This window comes from Stegostoma tigrinum, chromosome 13 (genome assembly GCF_030684315.1).
Source record: "Stegostoma tigrinum isolate sSteTig4 chromosome 13, sSteTig4.hap1, whole genome shotgun sequence".
Taxonomy (NCBI): domain Eukaryota; kingdom Metazoa; phylum Chordata; class Chondrichthyes; order Orectolobiformes; family Stegostomatidae; genus Stegostoma; species Stegostoma tigrinum.
Genome location: NC_081366.1, coordinates 47,169,638 through 47,187,095, shown reverse-complemented (window position 1 = coordinate 47,187,095; position 17,458 = coordinate 47,169,638). Strand labels below are relative to the sequence as shown.

The 17,458-nt window shown below is 40.8% G+C and overlaps 1 protein-coding gene across 3 annotated transcripts in view; it reads left to right on the top strand.

Moving 5' to 3' along the window:
* The window catches only part of LOC125458112 (complexin-2), a 301,798-nt gene that overhangs the window by 170,679 nt on the left and 113,661 nt on the right, over positions 1-17,458 (top strand). The window lies entirely within an intron of this gene.

The window sequence follows — 17,458 nt, the reverse complement described above, 5'->3', positions numbered from 1 at the left end:
GGAGCAGGAAGGGTCTATGCCCGGAATGTCAGCTTTCCTGCTCCCGTGATGCTGCTTGGCCTGCTGTGGTCATCCAGCTCTACACCTTGTTATCTCAGATTCTCCAGCATCTGCAGTTCCTATAATCTCTGATTAGATAGGCAACACTGCTTTTGGGACTCTCAATCCTGGTGAGGGAGAACAGGGTCTATTCCTCTGACTATAGTGTCCCCAACTACTTCATTGTTTCCTCACCCTTTTGAATGGCTCTGTACTACAGTGCTGTGGTCAGTTTGTTCATCTTCTCTGTAGCCCCTGTTCTCATCCACACAGGGAGCAAGAATCCCAAACGTGTTTGATAAGCTCAAAGGCTAAGTTGCCTTCAGCAATGCCTCCTGGATCCCTCTACCTGCCTCACTCAAATTCACACCCTCCTGTCCCTAACCACTGACCAAATTCAATGTAGTTGAAGACAAGATAACTAATAAATAATCCAAGGGTATGACTGCCTTCTGAAACACAGCATCTAGGTGACTCTTTCACTCCCTGATATGTTGCGGTGTCTGAAGCTCAGACTCCAGCTCATCTAATTTTTACTTCAAAAATATACTTTATTCATAGAAAAAAACCTTTGTATGTATACAATGGCACAAAAGCAGTTTGATTCTGTGCAGTAGCATATCAAATTAACAAACAAACATTTGAGTTTAACTCCATCCCAAAAACCCAAAGACACCTCTTGCTCACACAAGACTATATTTACATGCACTGAGACATGAGGAGGGTCTGGTAATTGAACAGATCCCAATTAACTTCAGCAGGAAGACCTCAGAGAGTGATCATACCCTACTGCATCAACTCGAAACAGAAGTTCCTTAAGCACTTAAAATTTGCTCCTGACATGGTGTCTGTGAACCACAATGGGGTCCACCAGTTCCCACATCATATATATATAGCATTCACCTAGCCCAGTATCTCTATTTTTTATACTCAGTTCTTAATTTGAATTTTAAAAAATTCCTATTGGTCTTTTAGCTTGTAACCTATAAATATTTCCCCTACTTGCCTTCAATCCGAAAATGACCTTCAATAGATAGTCAAATTAGTTGTTCTTACCAGCCAATAAATTTGCAATTTTCCTGTGATGTCACTGTTTCTTTTGTGCTGGGCCCCAATCTTGGGCTTCTTTTTATCCTGATTTTCAAAAAGAAGCTTTGAAACAATGAGATAAATAAACAAGTAAAAAGCTTCTCTTTTGCTATGCACCGAATTCATACATTGACTCCAAATTGCCCAAACTGTATACTCACTCGGGTTATGTCTCACTTCGGATGTGACCCCTTCTTTCTGATAGTGCATAGCTTGCTGATGGGTTTTAGAAAGACTGGAAAGCATGTGCTTTCAGAGTTTCAGAGGGAATCTCGCTTTTAACTTGCAGCTAATTGCCACTTAACATATTTAGATCTCAAGCACTGCTATCTCACGGTCGTGTACTACATGCTAATGAATGCAGCCAAGTTAAGTATTGAGGTAGATGAGTTCCTGTGAGTTTCCTTCCATGTAGTACTTTCTGATTCTTTAACCTGCCACCCACACAGACACCCACTCACCCTGTCAGGTTAAGTCAACTCCCATTGTCCAAGACCACACGAAGAATTCTACATTTCTTGAGGCATCTTCAAGATTATAGAATCTTTATTTCATGTTGAAATCATTAGTGTTATCTGCTTTAAATTTAATGTAATTTTAGTTTGGGTTACTAAATTCCAGCTTGATTTCAGAATGCATAAATAAGTCAAATGTAATAAATGTACTTCCTTCTTCCAAATAGTAGCATAACAAGATAACTAATAAATAATCCATTTGTAGTTTCACCACATACTGGATGCAAATTCTCACAAAACAATCCATTTCACTACATAATTTATATGCTTCCTTACACAATCTTGCATTAATGTTTTTAAATATATTTGTATTTAAGAGAGTTGAAAAATTTCTGTCTTTCGTTGGGAAACAGAATGTCATATTTATAAAATGTGTGCGTTTTCCAATTCATTATACTTAACCATCTGTAAAGCTATGAAGATACAATCCAGATTTCTTGAGTTAATCAAAACTTGACACTCACTCAGTAAAAAGTGTGAACATTATTAAAAAGGCTAAACCCTAGATGTTACCTAGAATGGTGACAAAACGTCTGAAAACTAACCTTCCAGCTCAGCGAGCAAACTCACATCCAGAAGGCTAAACCCATCACAAATTCTACAAAATACATATTTGCATACAGGCAAACAGAAAAGGTTGTATGGTGAACAGAGGTGGAATTGGAAGAAATTTAAAGTTCTTCAGTAAAAGAAAAATACATTTCAGTTTTAATCTTGAAATTCTGATGAATATTGTGAAGCCAATCATTCTTCCAGAAATAGTCTTTTCAAGAAGTTACAGTCAGTTCCGAAGAAAGGTCACCAGACCTGAAGCATTAACTCTAATCTCTTTCCACAGATCCTGCCAGACCTGCTGAGTTTTTCCAGCAATTTCTGTGAATGTACCTGATTTTCAGCAACCTCAGTTCTTTTCTTTTGACTTTTAAATAGCATTTGGCCCTTTTCCTAGAATGGGTGCTGTGGTACTAGAGAAGTTCATTTTATTTTTACGTTCTCTGTCTCAATAATGCACCCCAACCTATAATGAAGATAGGGTCTGATGTTGAATAACGCCAGCCCGACACCTTGTTTTGCTTGCAGCTGCAAATTTTCACTATTAACAGTGTCATTGACAGTGCTGTCAGGTGCACTTGCTCTGGAATAAACTGCTCAGTGATACTCAGTTTAAGTTCTGCCAAGGCCACATGACAGCTGAACTCATCATAGCCTTGCTCCAAATTTGGACAAAAGAGCTGAACTCCAGATGTGAGGTGAGAGTGACTGCCCTTGACATCATGTCAGGTTTCAGCCAAGTATAGCTTAAAGGAGACTTAGCAAAACTGTTGATAATGAAAATCAAGGGAGAGCATTCTGCTGGTACAAGTGAAACCTAGCATGAATGTAGATCATGTTCATATTTGGAAGCCAATTATCTCAGCCCCAGGACGTCACAACAGGAATTCCTCAAGGTAGGGACTCAGGCACAATCATCTTTAGCTGCTTGAGTAATGATCTCCTTTCCATCAGAAATGGGGATGTCCAATGACAGTAGCATAATGCTCAGCACCATTCACAGTGCGTCAGGTACTGAGGGAGCCCATGTCCATACACAGAAAGACCTGGCAATATCCAAGTAAACACCAAAAGAACTGCAGATGCTGTAAATCAGGAACAAAAGCAAAAGTAGCTGCAAAAGCTCAGCTGGTCTGGCAGCATCTGTGAAGAAAATACCGGAGTTAACGTTTCGGACCTGGTGACCCTTCTTCAGTACTGATAGTAGAACATAGGGAAGGGAATGGGATAAGGAGTAAACGATAAGATAGAGCCGAAAGAGAGAGAAGAGCAGTTGGATTGGCAAAGGAGTTGATAACAACCTGGCTAGGAGGAGAAATAGCAGTTAAAGGGGACTGTTAGTGACTAACAATAGGTAGGGTGTAAAGGCAGGCTATGCGATAACAAGGCCAGGCTTGTGGGGTGGCGACTAGGACATGGGAGAGTTTAGGCTCTGATATTATTGAACTAAATACTGAATCTGGAGGGCTGCAGGTTCCCAAGATGGAAAATGAGTTGTTTTTTCAGCTTGTACTGAGTTTCGCTAGAACACTGTAGCAAATCAGAGACAGAGATTTTGGCCAGGGAGCAGGGTGATGCAATGAAGTGGCAGGCAACAGGTAGCTCAGGGTCTTTTTTGCGAGCAGAACGTAGCTGTTCTGCAAAGTGGTCATCCAGACTACACATTGTTTCTCCAATGTAGAGGAGACGGCATTGTGAGCAGCAAATGCAGTAGACAAGATGCTGGGAAGTGTAGGTGAAGTGTGGCTTCACCTGGAAGGTATATTTGGGTCCTTGGATAGTAGGGAGGGAGGAGGTAAATGGGCAGATGCTGCACCTTCACCAGTAGCATGGTAAGGTGCTGTGGGACTGTGTTGGGAGTGGAGGAGAATTGGACCAGGGTGTCCCGGAGGGAATAGTCCCTGCGGAAGGGTCCCTTGTCGAGGTTTGCTTCATCTGAACATATGCAACGGAGTCACAGGAACTGAGATAATGAGATGGAGTCCTTAGAGGAAGCAAGGTGTGAGGATATAGAGTCCAGATAGCTGTGGGAGCCATTGGGTTTATAATGGATATGAGTGGCCAGTCTATCCCCGGAAATGGAAACAGAGATGTCAAGGGAAGGAAGGGAAGAGTCAGAGATAAACCAGGTGAAAGTGAGGGCAGGGTGGAAATTGGAAGCGAAATCAATGAACTTTTCCAATTCAGACAACAGAGAGAAGCAGCACCAATGGTATCATCGATGTATTGGAGAAAGTGTTGTGGGTGGGGGCCGGAACAGGACTGGAACAAGGAATGTTCCACGTACCCCCCAAAAAGACAGGCATAACTGGGGCTCATTTGGGTACCCATGGCCACCCTCTGATCTGAAGATAATGAAAGGAGTTAAAAAACTCCATTCCATTCTCTCACTTCCTCCATCTCCATCGCATATGTTCTGATAAGGCCAATTTTGACAAGGAAGCCTCCAAAATAGCCACCTTCTTCCTCAAGGGAGGATTCTCCAGCACCATTGTCAACAGGGTCCTCAGCCTGGTCCAACTCATCTGTACTACTGACAAGGGAGGGGAGGGGAATATGTGTCTGTTGGTGACATCTTGCTGAAGCTGGTGGAAATGGCACCTGATGATCTTTTGGATGTGGATCCGGGTGGGATGGTAGGTAAGGACAAGGGGAATCTTATCGCTGTTGTGGGAGGGATGAGAAGGGATAAGGGCCGAAGTACAGGAGATGAGTTGGACCAGGCTGAGAGCCCTTTTGACAATGGTGCTGGAGAATCCTCCCTTGAGGAAGAAGGTGGCTATTTTGGAGGCTTCATTGTCAAAATTGGCCTTATCAGAACATATGCGATGGAGACGGAGGAGGTGAGAGAATGGGATGGAGTTTTTTAACTCCTTTCATTATCTTCAGATCAGAGGGTGGCCATGGTACCCTAATGAGCCCCAGTTATGCCTGTCTTTTTGGGGGGTACGTGGAACATTCCTTGTTCCAGTCCTGTTCCGGCCCCCACCCACAACACTTTCTCCAATACATCGATGATATCATTGGTGCTGCTTCCCTCTGTTGTCTGAATTGGAAAAGTTCATTGATTTCGCTTCCAATTTCCACCCTGCCCTCACTTTCACCTGGTTTATCTCTGACTCTTCCCTTCCTTCCCTTGATATCTCTGTTTCCATTTCCGGGGATAGACTGGCCACTCATATCCATTATAAACCCACTGGCTCCCACAGCTATCTAGACTCTACATCCTCACACCTTGCCTCCTCTAAGGACTCCATCTCATTATCTCAGTTCCTGTGACTCCGTTGCATACGTTCAGAACCTCGACAAGGGACCCTCTAAAATGTCCACCTTCTTCTTCAACTGAGGAATCTCCAGCACCATCGTTGACAGGACCCTGAACCATGTCTGACACATCTCCTGCACTTCTGCCTTCACCCCTTCTCTTCCCTTCTGCCATAATGATAGGTTCCCCTTGTCCTTACCTATCATCCCTCCAGTATCCAAATCGGAAAGATCATCAGATGCTGTTTCCGCCACTTCCAGCAAGATGCCACCATCAGACACAAAATCCCCTCCCTTCCCTTGTCCACCTTCTGCAGGGACCGTCCCCTCCGGGGCACCCTCGTCCACTCATCCTTCACTTCCAATACAGCCCCACAGCCTTTCAGCACCTTCCCAGGTAACTGGCAAAGGTATAACACCTGCCTATTTACCTCCTCCCTCCCCACTATCCAAGGGCCCAAACATACCTTCCAGGTGAAGCAAAACACTTCACCTGCACTTCCAACAATCTAGACTATTGCATTCGCTGCTCACAATGTGGTTTCCTTTATACTGGGGAAACAAAGCATAGACTGGGTGACCGCTGTGCAGAATATCTATGTTCTACTCACAAAAAAAGACCCTGAGCTACCTGTTGCCTGCCACTTTAACACACCACCCTGTTTCCTGGCCAGCATCTCTGTCTCTGGCTTGCTGCAGTGTTCCAGTGAAGCTCAGCACAAGGTGCAAGAACAACACATCATTTTCCATTTGAGGATCGTACAGCCCTCCAGACTCAGTATTGCTTTCAATAATTTTAGGACCTAAACCCTCCCATGTCCTAGTCCGCTACTCCACACACCGGGCCATTTTATTACATAGCCTACCATTACACCCTACCTATTGTTCGTTGCCAACAGTTCCCATTAACAGCTATTCACCCTCCTGGCCAGATCATTATCAACTCCTTTGTCTATCCAACTGCTCTTGTCTCTCTTTAGGCTCAATGCTATCATTTACTCCCTATCCCATTACCCTCCCTACTTTCTGCATATAAACTAATGCTTTGCTAGCTACCATCAGTTCTGAAGAAGGGTCACCAGACCCGAAACGTTAACTCTGGTATTTTCTTCACAGATGCTGCCAGACCTGCTGAGCTTTTCCAGCAACTTCTGTTTTGGTTCCTGGCAATATATAACTTGATATGTGGGAAGTAACATTGATGCCACACGTGTTCCAGGTAATAACCATGTCAAACAATGGATATTCTAGTTTTGCTTCTTGGCAAAAAAATGTCGTTACCACTGTTGAACCCCCAACTGTCAACAGTTATACGGGCCTTGGTGAGACCACGCCTGGAATATTGTGTGCAGTTTTGGTCTCCTTTTCTGAGGAAGGATGCCCTTGGTTTCAAGGGAGTACAGCGAAAGTTTACCAGTCTGATTCCAGGGATGGTGGGTCTGACGTATGAGGATAGATTGTCTAGGTGTGATTGTTTTTCCTGGAGTTCAAATGAATCAGGGGGCATCTCATAGAGACTTATAAAATTCTACAGGACTGGACAGGGTAGATGCAGGGAGGATGTTCCCAATGGTGGGTGTGACCAGAACCAGGGGTCACAGTCTGAGGATTCAGGGTAGACGATTTAGGACGGAGATGAGGAGATATTTCTTCACCCAAAGAATGGTGAGTCTGTGGAATTCACTACCACAGGAAGTTGCTGATGCCAAAATACTGAATATATTCAAGAGGTGACTAGATATAGCTCTTGGGGCGAATGGGATCTTCAGCTGGAATTGGGAATTCGTAATCTACCAAAGAGCTATCTGGACAGTGTAGAAACTCCCTGCAGCAAGCCTCAATACTGGGTGTAGCTTAAGGAGGTAACTACTTCCATTCTCCAACCCCTCTAACTTGTTCACTTTCAGGAGAGAGCTGATATGTTCAAAAGAAATACAGTCTCTGCCCAGATACATTCATGCCATCTGACTTCAATAAATGAAAACAAATAACTAGCAATATGAGTTACAAAAGGCAGGATAGGCTGAAACATTTTTCACTGGAGCATAGGTTGAGTGGCGACCTGATATAGATAATTGAATCTATCCCTCATATTTTATAATCGTAGTTGCCTCACCCCTAGGATAGGGGATTTCAAGACTCAGGTATATTTTGAAGCTGAGCAGAGAGAGCTTTTAAAAAATACATGAGGGGCAAAGTTTGTACACTGAGGATGGTTTGCACGTGAAATGAACTGAGGACGAAGTGGTGGATGTGGGTGCAACATTTAAAAGACATTTCAATAGATGAATGGGAAATGTTTGGAGGGATATGGGCTGGGGCAGGCAAGTGGGATTAGTTTAATTTTGGATTATGTTTGGCATGGACTGGTTAGACCAAAGGGTCTTTTTCTGTGCTGTATGCCTGTGTATAGTATATATGGTTATGGGGAGAAAGTAGGATGAGGCTAATGAGTTGGGCGATCAACCATGAGCAGGTGCATGGAGCAGGCTCGAAGGGCTAAATGGCCTCATCCTCCTCCTATCTTCTGTATTTTTATGTAACACCCCGTGGGTTATCATTGACTAGAAACTGAACCAGACAAGCCATATACATGTTTTGGCTACAAATATAGGTCAGAGGCTAGGAATTCTGTGCCAAGTACTGCATCTCCTGTCTCCGGAGTATGCGTCCACCATCTATAAGATGCAAGTCAGAGTGTCATGGAATAGTCTCCACTTGTCTGAATGTTGCAAGTCCAACAACACACAGGAAACTTGACACCATCCAGGAAAACACAGCCTGCTTATTGGGATCCAATCCGCTCCATTCACCGCTGCCACTCAGTGGCAGCAGCATGTACTGTAGCAATTTTCCAAGGTTCCTCAGGCATCATCTTCTAACTCTGTGAGCTCTGTCTCCTCAAAAGACAAAGGTGGCAGTTGCATGGAAAAATATTACCTACAAGTTTCGCTCTAAGCTACATCCCATTATGATTTGGAAAAATATGACCATTCCTCTGCTGTTGCTGGATCAAAATCCTGGCATTCTCTTCCTAACACTCACAGTACCCAGTACCCCAAGGACAATAGCAGTTCATGTTCTTAAGACCAATTAAGGGTGGATATTAAATTCTGGCTGATTTGATGAAACACACTTGACTAAATAAATAAAAAGGACCATGTTCATACTATCTTCTAGTCCTAGTTTTTCTAAAGCATGGAGACACAGTTTCCTCAGTTAATTACGCAACCAAAATGTTTGGGCCAGGAAATTATGTTATGGCCCTCCTCTGCTCTCTTTCCAAATCTCAATTATCCTTCATAAAGTGAGGAGGCTAAAACTAGATGAAATATTCCAACTAAGGTCAGAAGAATATAATAACTAGGAACAAGAGAATGCAATTCAGCGTCTCAAGCTGACTACACCATCTAATACAATGGTTGATTTTTTTCTTGGCCTCAACTCCACTTTCCTGCTTACTCTTCCTGATCCTTCAATTCATTACCCTTTAAATACTTGTCTATCTCCTGCATATGCTTACTCAGTATACCAACATCCTTCACACTGTGGGATAATGAATTCCACAGATTCAGGAATCTTTAGAAGAAGTAATTCCTCTTTGTCTGGGTCTTAAATTGCTGCCCTTATCCTAAAACTATGACTTTTTGTTCTAACAGTCAAACCATGGACTTTCAGAAGACTGACATAGCGTACTTGCTTTAATGATGAATTATCTTGCAAAGAAAGTAGATCACCAATATGTCATACCAGGTTTTTGAAATGCACGGCCTTGATTTTACAGTCAGAGTTGTAGGGATCACACTCACTGCTGACTTGAAATGAAGTTACTGAAAAGGATTGAGTGAGCTCTGTCCTGTGAATTTCAATTTATCTGCAGCTTTGAGGGATCTCAGTTGTCCTGCAACAATGTTACCATCAGTAGGCTAAGCAGCCAATCATCTTGAAGAATTTCAGACAGCAAACAAGGTTTAACATCTACTTTTTAATAATTTTACACAAATAAAAATTGGAACATACAGATGAAGTTAGGGTAGTAACTGAAGTATGGATATAGATATAGAATCCCTGCAGTGTGGAAACAGGCCCTTCAGCCCAATAAGTCCACACTGAACCTCAGAGCATGCCACCTAGACCCATCCCCCTATAACCCACCTAATCTACACCTCCCTACGGGCAATTTAGCATGGCCAATCCACCTAGCCTGCACATCTTTGGACTGTGGGAGGAAACCATCAATACGTTTTTTAAAAAAATAAAAAAATGGTCTGAACTATTTTTAAAATCTGTTGAATTTGTTCAATGGGAGAAATTTGACATTCCACGAGTGTAAAATTATTTTTTCAAGCCAGTGAGATTGTTCAGTAGTGATTATGATTTAGTGTCCTGTTAAAACGAAGTTATGTTTAACAGAACATGGTACAACATTTTCAAGGCTTCTTTTTCCAGTGAGAGTAATAGCATAAATAATGAAATTTCACATCAATTTAGTGGATTCTAATTGATTTTTGTCTGCACGTTTTCAACATTGCACCCTGTGGAGGAGTGACATCAGTCAGGAACTAGCAATTGTATAATGTCAAGCATGTGTTTTTTGACGTTTCAATACTGTAAGGTGAACTTGTTTGGGCTTCCTCAAGTTGAAGCTGACTACATCTGAAGATCGAAATGTCAGGCAAGGATAAAATATTTAAAGACAATTTAATAATCTTCTCTTGTCCCAAATGAAAATAAGTGAATTAAGAGCTCAATTTGAACAAGCATTGCCTAGAGTTTTCTAGTTAACAGGTAAATACTAAATTTTGTGCTGTAGCAGTCATCTAATTGTACATTAGTGCTCTCTGTCTTTAGGCATTATAATATATCCTGGGTCATTTCAGGAGCTTTTACAGTAATAGATCATAGTCATACCAAGTCATCAAATGGTATTCTCAAAATGCATTCTGAAGTTTTGCTCGTTTCATGCTTGATTTATTACTGCAATTCTGCCAAACTATAGTAGATGTGGCAAACCCTGTGTAGTTTCAATCATGTGGGAAACAAATTGTGCTTTCCAAATATATTGCAAGACTGTAGTATTTGAACCTGATGTTAAAGTCATGACTTCAGATGTTGTTGAAAACCATTCTATTAGCAAATCAAATGGTCTCTTGAGTTGTCTTAAACAAAAAGTGATTTCAAATGTCAAAATTTTATGAAAAATCCATCAAGGCCATATTTAGCAAATGCCCCTGGAGAAGGAATCTTGGAGAAGACCTGCACAAGAATGAAGTGACAATGAATTAATGTCTGATATTAATATCCTGCAATTTTCACCAAACAAATCAAATGGATTTATAGTGCAAAATGCTTTTGAAAGGTTACTTAGCACTGCAAGGATTTGCATGATAATTTACATTTATATTCTAGGTCATAACTTAGAATACGTTCTGTATCTATAGAAACAGAATGTCATTGCAAAATCAAGTGCTTGATTATCTTACAAAGATGTTTAATACTTTGACTACTGAATTTTAAGTTTACTGTTTTCACTACAATCTTAAAACATGCTACTGACAATAATAGATTAAACCTTTCCTTGAGAATCATCCAGAGCTCATTTTAGAAAGTAAAGCTGAAATGAAACATCTCATGTTTTCTGTCTTGCAATTTTCTGTTTTCCTAACTCAAAGACATCAGCTCATGTTGAGTAAGCTTCCTAAGTTATTGGGAACTTTCTGGTTCATAGTTAAGTGTCTCTTTGATAGTTTGCATCTGCAGTCTATGATTGGAATCTTGTGCCCTCCCTCACAGCATGTTTGATAACAGGACGGCATTTAATTTAGTATAAGGACAGAGGGAAACTGTTGGGGACCCTACCACACTTCCATTTCCTTCTTAACTAAGTCCAGGGAAGAAAATCCCATCGATAGCCTTCAAAGTTCACAGCAAATGGATGTTCTTAGGTAGGAAATTATCAATCACTTACCGCAACAGTATTAAACTAGAGGAAGACAGGAGGCTCACCTTGACATGTTTAGTTGTGGGCTACATCTGTTTGACACTCAGTGCTTGAATGATAGTTCCCAACATTGAGAAATATTCGCCTGTTAAAAGCCTCTTTCCTCTATTGTCGAACTCCTTGATCCAGTAACCTGCAATGCCAGAGGGAAACAAAATCAGTGGATAGGAGGAAGTGGAAGCTGGTGATAACCCTGTAGACAAGGCCATAAATAGGGATGGCTGGGGGAGGCAATGACATTAAATCAGAAATGTCAATGTAGTTTGAGTGTATGTGCCCGAAAACATAAAACCACTTTAAAAAGACATGACGTTAAGTTGGAAAATTTAAGTGACCACTTCCTGTTAATAATTGCTAGTCAACAAGAGGGCTGCTGGCTGATTATTGGACTTGAGCTGTTGCTCCTGTATTTAGATAACTTGACACTGAACAGAAATTCAAACAGAATTTGATCTGCTTTGTATGTTTTAAAAACAGCATTTTGCATTTATTTACCACCTTTAATCTATTGAAATGTCCCAGATGTGCTTTGTAGGTACGTTATCAGATAAAATGTGACACAAAGGAAAATAAGATTTTAAGACTTACTCTAAAAGGTAAGGTTTTGTGTGCAGGTTGTAGCAACTTGCATGTTTATGGTACTGTTAACATAGTAAATAGTCCCAAGTTTATGAGCAAAATTTGATGCCAGTCCACATGAAACAGCATTATGCCAATTGAAAAAAAATTGCTTGATCAGAGGTGAGTTTTATGGAATGTGTTAAGGAAGAGTGGAAAGATAATGTGATTTAAGGAGGGAATTTTAGAGCTTAACACCTAAAAAGAAGCCAACAATGGTGGAGCAATTAAAATCAAGGATGCTCAAGAGAGGAGATTTAGATAAATTCTGGTTTCCCAGAGGATTGTTAGCTGGAGATTACAGAGCTGAAACAGTTTTAAACAGCAGAAATATATAGAGAAGTGCTCAAGCTTTAGCTCAGCATTAGGCCAGAAGCGCATTCAAACATTAAACCCATAAGGGTATAAACTGATTGTTCCACAGTCTTTGCTAGTTTGATTAGTACCTCAATGTCTGTGTGTACAAAACAGTATGGGGGCATGTTAAGGTAGAAATTCACCTCAGGTTTTGACAAATTTCTGTAAATACCTTACTTTTGGCAACATATCAGAATGTTCCATAAGACTGACAGAAACAGCATGAGTTGATGTTATAGATAACTGAACAAGTATAGTTTAATTAACTGCTGATTATATTTCTATTGGTTAACATAGCATCAGCCAAATGAATACAAAAGATACAGTATTGCAAACTATAACCTGTCTAGAAAACAATCAGTTGATTTATTTGTGCTGAATACAACCCAGCAGGGTGCCCTAATTAGCATTGCATTACAACTTATTTTGCACATAATATCATACAAATATAATTTGAATGTGAGTCAAATCATTAGTTGAGTTAACCCTGTGGAGGCAAATCTTTCTCCCTGTAGAATTGAATTTGAATTCATTCACAGTGCATCCTTAATTTGAATCTCTACACAGACTAAGTCTGTTCTTGGATTGTGGCCTGACAAAGTAACCTGGCACATGTTCATTTCCAAATTATAGGGCTTACCTACAAAACTATTTATACATCTGACATGATTAGACATGTAAAAGCAATTTTTGTCATATATAAGATACAAATAATCAGTGGAAGACTATGGTCATGATGAATATTTAGCAAAATGTGCACATAAATCAGAATAGATGAAAAGTAACATGTACCTGCTTATTTTGACACAAGGTAAAACCAAGTTCTAAAAGTAGTAAATGTTTGAAATGAATCAATGAGCTCATTATATCCTTGTCCTTAAATCAGTAGTTGTCTTTGTAATAGCTTCTCATTTTAAATTTATTAAACTACAAATGTTAGTTGCACCTGCAACAGCAACAATAGTATGGAGAATGATTTTCTGATAACTCAGTGCTCTGTGTTGTGAAAACATAGGATTCAGCATTGGAATAGGCCATTCAGCTCTTCAAGCATGCTGCCATTATTAAGAATCATGGCTGATCTGGGATTGATCTCAACTGCCACCATAACCCAAGTCAGAACACTGTTAGTCCCTGCTTCCCAACAACATCCCCTGCCAACCTAACCCTTACCTCCCCAGAAACTGTCGGCCCTGACACCCATCAGCTTGAATGCAGCCTGTCTTAACATTTTCTGCACCTGACACCTACCTCCTATTAGTTTGAAATGACATTTCTCCCCGTTGATAGACCCAAAATCCACCTAATTTACCCTGTATTCATTCATTTACCCCACATCCTAGTGTCTGACCCAAATGATACTGTACAACCTCACCCACCTGTACACCATTCACTTAGCACCTTACTCACATCACCTACCTGGTACAATGTCCATCTCAGCCATTTGGTAAACTGCTACACCTCAGCCATCTGGCACCCTAACCCTCAACCATCTGCCACCCGAAGTCCATACATACCCTTGCATAGCAGTTGCCTGGCTGTGTTGCTGGATATTGAAAGCACAGAACATGGCACACTGAACAGTTTCCATTGGATTTGTGGATTCCTAGACAGGATACTGACTGAAGTCCCCTATTTAGTGCAGAAGGTATCCATGGATCATGATCAAATTCTGACCCTGATTGGAATATTTGGGCCATTTTGTTAGCTGTCTCATTTAGCCAAGGACATTATCATTGAAAACAGCTACAAATCAGTCAAAGCTACAGCATTGCACCAAGGGGAGGAAAGCATTGCTATTTGTGGTAATAATTACTGTGAATATGTACTCTTATGTAATTAGCTCCTTCCAGGTTTTTGCATTAGACATTTGCAAAATCTCTCAGTTTTCATACGAGAAGATACTGAGGCTCGGTGTTCCATGAACACTGAATACATTTCATTCTGTAAATGCTGGAAAGAAACAGAAGGACAGGATACATGGCTTCATGGACACTGTAGGCTTTCCCATGCCGTAGTGAGCTGCTGCTTTGTGAGTGCCACAAATTAACTCTGCAATGTAATGTAATCTAAAGATATTTCACTCCCTCAACTTCCTCCTGGTGTACAACCATGCACAGCGTATTAAGCAACTCAATGCTTCACATCCTGGCAGCAGACTTAATGCTTTCATTTTATGGTAGTCTTCTGTGCCATTTGTATTTGAAGCACCATGATGATACAGAGATCTGCTAAGTGACAACGGTTTTCCACTGAAAGCATGGCTTATAACTCCTCAGTGCAGCCCACGCACACTGGAGCTGCAGATAGAAAAGATAGATATGGCTGTATGAAATATTCTTTGTGAAAATGTAATAGTATTTTGGTTCTGAGTGTAAAAGAGTTAAGCTATGTTAATCAATACTTAAAATTTAGGCTTATATATAATTATGCCATTTTTGGAAAAATATTGCTGGACTTGAGTACTGTGGAACACCAAGAAAAATTGCAAAGTTGTAAAACAGTGCTCAAAGTACATTGTTAGAGACAGATAAGAAAGACAGACGGGACTCCTTTTATCCTCTCTCTCTCTCTCACCCACACACACACTTACACACAGACAGGAACAAACCCCATTGTAGAGACATACCTTTTGTGTATGATGCCTACAGTGTCCGCACAATGAAAAATGTGAGTTTCTAGAAAGATAGTATCTAAGCTCTGTCCAACGACTGTTAGAACTTCTCAAAATTGTAATCACTTTACATCACAGGATCAGTGGCATCATGTTTTGTGGCCAATAAAATTCATTTTCTTTAAACATTACTGTTTGATATAAATGTTTCGATCTCCTTCATGTCTAACCAACAGAACAACATCTTCCTATATCAATCTGAATGCACGTGACTGAGAAAGAATTTTGGTTTCCTTATCCTTTCCAATCTAAATTAGTTGAGTTCTTATCTTTCTGATCCGGTATTGAACGACGGAAGTAATTTCGGTCAGTATTAATCGAATGTGATCACTGTGAAGGCATAGTTGAATTTCCGAACATAGTGCCTGATTCCATTTCTATGAATTATTTTGTCTTTCATATTACTGAAAGCCTCTGTTGTTTCTCCCACCAATGATACATTGACTTGTGTAGTTACTAAATATTTCAATCTGATTTAAAGATAAGATTATAACTATTTCCTCTGCATTCTTGACTATAAATTGACTTAATTTAGTCAATATGTAGTATTTGCTGTGATTAAGGTGCTGTCACTTGCTGTCAGATTGATGATTTTAGTAAGAGCACAGATTTTATTGCTGATAGGCATTCATGTTAACGTTGATATCAGCTAAAAACTGAATGCTTAATTTATTTGATCAAAGTTATATAATTTTAAATGAATGGCTGTTTAAGACAATGTGATATGAAAGGAAGAATAACTTAATAGGTGGTCATATTACATAATGATTATTGACATCAGCTGGACAAGTTTAACTTCAGAAAGCAATCTAAAATATATGTGATAAAAACCAAAAGAACTGTGAATGCTGTGAATCAGGAACAGAAACAAAGTTGCTGGAAAAGGTCTGGCAGCATCAGTGAAGGGAAAAAAAAGAGTTAATGTTTCGGGTCCACTGACCTCTACTGAGAAACACCAGACCTGAAATGTTAACTCTCTTTTCTCCTTCTCAGATGCTACTGGACCTGCTGAGCTTTTCCAGCAGCTTTGTTTCTGTTCCTAAAATATATGTGCCGTATTTATATACACGTGTGTGTGTTTGTGTGTGTGTGTGTGTGTGTGTGTGTGTGTGTGTGTGTGTGTGTGTGTATTATCTATATATATATAAATTCATTTTGCAGATAGCCCCTCTCCTCAGATTTTTTGCGAGGCAGTGGCCAATTGTCAAGTGAGGGAGATTATGGCTTGTTAAATGTCTTGTTCATGGCCCAACTCATCTCATTAATTTTCAGCTTTTCAATTGTACAAAATTTGCTAGATAAGCTAAATGTCGAGGTCAGATCAGGAACCTGGCCGATTCAGCTCCCTCCGTTCCTGAAGCATCCTCCATGTTGGACATCAGCAACCAAATGCTCGGGTATGCTCCATAGGACCCAGCCATATGCACCCAATGTCAATGGACATCGACATCCTGCATGTCCTAGATTCCAAGAATCCTATTGCTACATCGTCAATCCACTTGCAGGTCTCTTCTGCACTTCAGTGCTGCACCTCAACTTGACTATCATTGAAGGGTTACAGAAAAGATGCTGTGCACTCAAGGACAAGCACCCAACTGATGGACTACACTGAGCTGAATTTCCAGGCTCTCTGCTCGCCTTCATAGTGTGCATTCCCTCTAAGCCAACCCAGATACTCACAGCATATCTGTCATACCTGGCCTTGCCTTTCGCACTTTGCCCCCTCAGCTAGAGATACTAATCTCACATTAATTCTAACTTGCCTTGCCTTTCAGCTTAGTTGGTACACAAAGCCAGGAAGTCTGTCATGTTTGTCAGCAGGCCTAGGTGAAGCTAAGCGAGATAGTCTTCACTCAGGGATCTGGCCTAGTAAGTTAGCAATCTTCAATACCAGTCTGAGAACCTGGAAATTGTCAGTCATCAGCTCAGAACAGTCCACTTCAGGATGCTTTCCACCTAAAGGGTGAGGAACTGCATGTTGGGCCTTCCACCCATCATCTTGTATCTTTTTGCCCTATGGTGAGCTGTTTACCTCCTGCAATGAGAGAGAGGCAGAATTTATGGGAGATGAAAGTGGATGGCAGTATTTTTACTTATGGTGCAGGTAGAGACTGAACGAGTAGGCAGCAGAGAGGGCATGCAGGTTTAGTACTGTTGGAGGTTGGATAGTGACTGTGAGTGGGCAAGAAGTTGCATGCAATAATGAGAATGGTAGAACATGAGCCTTGGAGGGAGGTGGTAGAGATGGTGAGTATGATGTATACGAGAGCACCCTGTGGCACTTACACTGGCAGAGTGGAGCAAATCATTGACCTTCTTCCTACAGTTTTGTCCATTCCTCCAGATGGC